At 40.3% G+C, this 2,632-nt stretch overlaps 1 non-coding gene across 1 annotated transcript; it reads right to left on the bottom strand.

Annotated features, from left to right (window-relative positions):
• Window positions 1-2,276: 2,276 nt before the first annotated feature.
• Window positions 2,277-2,348, bottom strand: TRNAM-CAU. The gene has a single exon. It is a non-coding gene; the product is annotated as a tRNA-Met (tRNA).
• Between the last annotated feature and the right edge of the window lie 284 nt (window positions 2,349-2,632).

Here is a 2,632-nt window from a genome sequence, read left to right as displayed (position 1 = left end):
TGGCATGCTGACCAGAGACACATTTGACAAGTCACCACTCTGTTATCTCACTGAAAATCCCCTGAATTTTGAGGTTTGATTACACTACAAATGATCTATTCTCTCTGAGTTTGAGAGCAAGATTCATTACAGACTGATGGGATTGTAAAAACTCAAGAAATATTGATGTTTATCCTGCAAAGCATGATCAACCATATCTGCAATTCTTCATGAGAGAGATGTTTCTACCCTGCTTTCAAGACTCTCCAAAGCTGGTGCCAAGGCTGCACATTTTCAAGCAGTTCATTACAACAGCCCTTAATTTTTAGTGGTGCCTCTCCCAGTTGCCTAAAATGAGTTTTCCTAGCCACCAAGTCATGGCTTTGTAATCAAAGGCTGCTGAGCAAGGAAAGCGTTACCCTTACTGCACCCCACTCTTAATAACTCTCTTCATAGAGCTTAGAAATATCTGTATGACCAAGACTGTGTCACACCAAGCAGCCAACTACCATAATATTTTCTTTCCAACAGCATTCAGTGTCACATGGGTGAGAAAATTCCTGTAAAAACTGGGGATGGAAAGAGAGACATCCCTTGTGTTATTCCCTAAAATTTCAGCAACCTCAGCCTGGAGTTTCCTGACATGACTTTGCAGATTTTTATTTTTTGTTACACCTGTTGATGCTTTTGGCTCACATAACATCTGTTGAAAGTCATGCAGTTTAGTTATTCATTACAAGAAAAATTGAATAAACATCCCATAATCACCTTTTCTGTATTATCAGGGATTTTATATTCTCTGTCACGTTTTAGTTAGGACAGCCTCAAGTCAGTGTCTCTCCTCATAGTTACTGCTTTCCAGACCCCTGTTCTTCCCCAGGCTTGTGTTCTATGCCCTTCTTGAAATAGAATCCCCCAAACCAGAACACCATAAAACACAATTAAGTCTTACAGGTTTGCTGGCTGTTACCTCTCTCACATTTTTTTACTTGTGTATTTTTTATTTTGTTTATCAGAGTAAAGCTTTATATTTTCTGTATTTAAGGAAACATTTTCAGACTGCATCTTAAAATTGTTAAAAATAATCTGGACTTCTTTTCTTTATTTTTTTCAGCCATGAAAATCTAATGACCATAGGCTATGATCTATCTTCTAAAAAACTGACTATAGTATTGACTGATACCAAATCCAAGAGCTCTAGGAAACCTCTCCTAAAATATTCTTCTGTTTTGACAACAAATCACTGATAACCACTCTCCATACGTTTTTCAAGACAGTTTTGTATCCATCTTGGCATATTTCAAATTATATTTAGGGTATGGATCCCTGGGCTGCTTATGAGAATGTCAGGTGAAAAGATTTACTAAAATCGTTGCCATTACTTACTGAAAGGTGAAAATTGCTGCTAATACAACTGCTGCTTCAGACACTCTCCCTTGTCTCCAGCACTTGTTAGTGTGCTGTAGAAGAAAACTGGATCAATTGACCTAAATCCATAACTGTTATTCATCTACTTGTATTCTTGTTAGTGATATTAATAGCTTTTTTTTTTTTTTGGGGTCACAACTCCCCAGATTTCCTCCCTTCTTCTCTTTTTAAAGATCAATGGCAAATTTGTCTGGTACCTCATCTATTCCTCAAACTACTTTAGAGATCGCTGTCACTTCTTAAACACCTAAAATGAAGATTTTGTGTACAGATGTTTAAAAGCTGCTAAATTACAGTTAGAATGTGTTGATGTATTCTGTGCTGAGGGCTTGTGTATGTCTAATTGGCTGGCTATGTATAATAGTACAATGATGTGTTGGGGTATTTTTTTGCCCAGTTGAGCTGGGAGACTAGCAAATGGGACCCCTGGCTACATAAAGGGCTAAAAGGTGGATCCAGGGAGTCTGACCTGGGTGCAACTCAGTGAAGACCACACTGGTCCACACTACATCTAAGCAGTTGCCCCAGGAAAATGCTGTGGGAAATGCCAGACTTACAGCTCCCTGGATTCTCCTTTCAGCCCTTCTTGGCAATGGGCATTGCCTTTGCCAATTCCTAGTCTGCTGGGACCTCTCCAGTTAGCCAGGGTGGCTGCTACAGGATGGGAAGTGTACTGGTGAGCACTCCTGCCAGGTCTCTCAAATATAAAATAGTTAAAAATTTAGAAAGGAAAAAAAAAAAAAAGAAATCCATTCTAGCAGAAGATGCTTTTGATATAAAATAGTTAAAATAAAAAAAAATCCATTCTAGCAGAGGAAGGTTTCGATATAAAATAGTTAAAATAAAAAAAAAAAAGAAGGAATCCATTCTAGCAGAGGATGGTTTCGATCCATCGACCTCTGGGTTATGGGCCCAGCACGCTTCCGCTGCGCCACTCTGCTGGTTCTGGTTAGAACTGAAGGGTACCCACCTGCCCCAAAAGGACCTGAGTCAGACCCAGTGTGGCCAGAAGGACCAGGGAAGTGATTGTGCCCCTGTACTCAGCTCCTTGTGTTCAGTTTTGGGCCTCCCAGTACAAGGAGGACATTGAGGGGCTGGAGAACATCTAGAGCTGGGCAATGAAACTGGTGAAGTATCTGGAGAACTCTTATGAGGGAGATCTGAGGGAACTGGGGTTGTTCAGTCTGCAGAAAAGGAGGCTGAGGAGAGACCCTCTGACCCTCTA

Source organism: Calypte anna, chromosome 4B (assembly GCF_003957555.1).
Source record: "Calypte anna isolate BGI_N300 chromosome 4B, bCalAnn1_v1.p, whole genome shotgun sequence".
NCBI lineage: Eukaryota > Metazoa > Chordata > Aves > Apodiformes > Trochilidae > Calypte > Calypte anna.
This window is presented reverse-complemented; position numbering and strand designations above follow the sequence as displayed.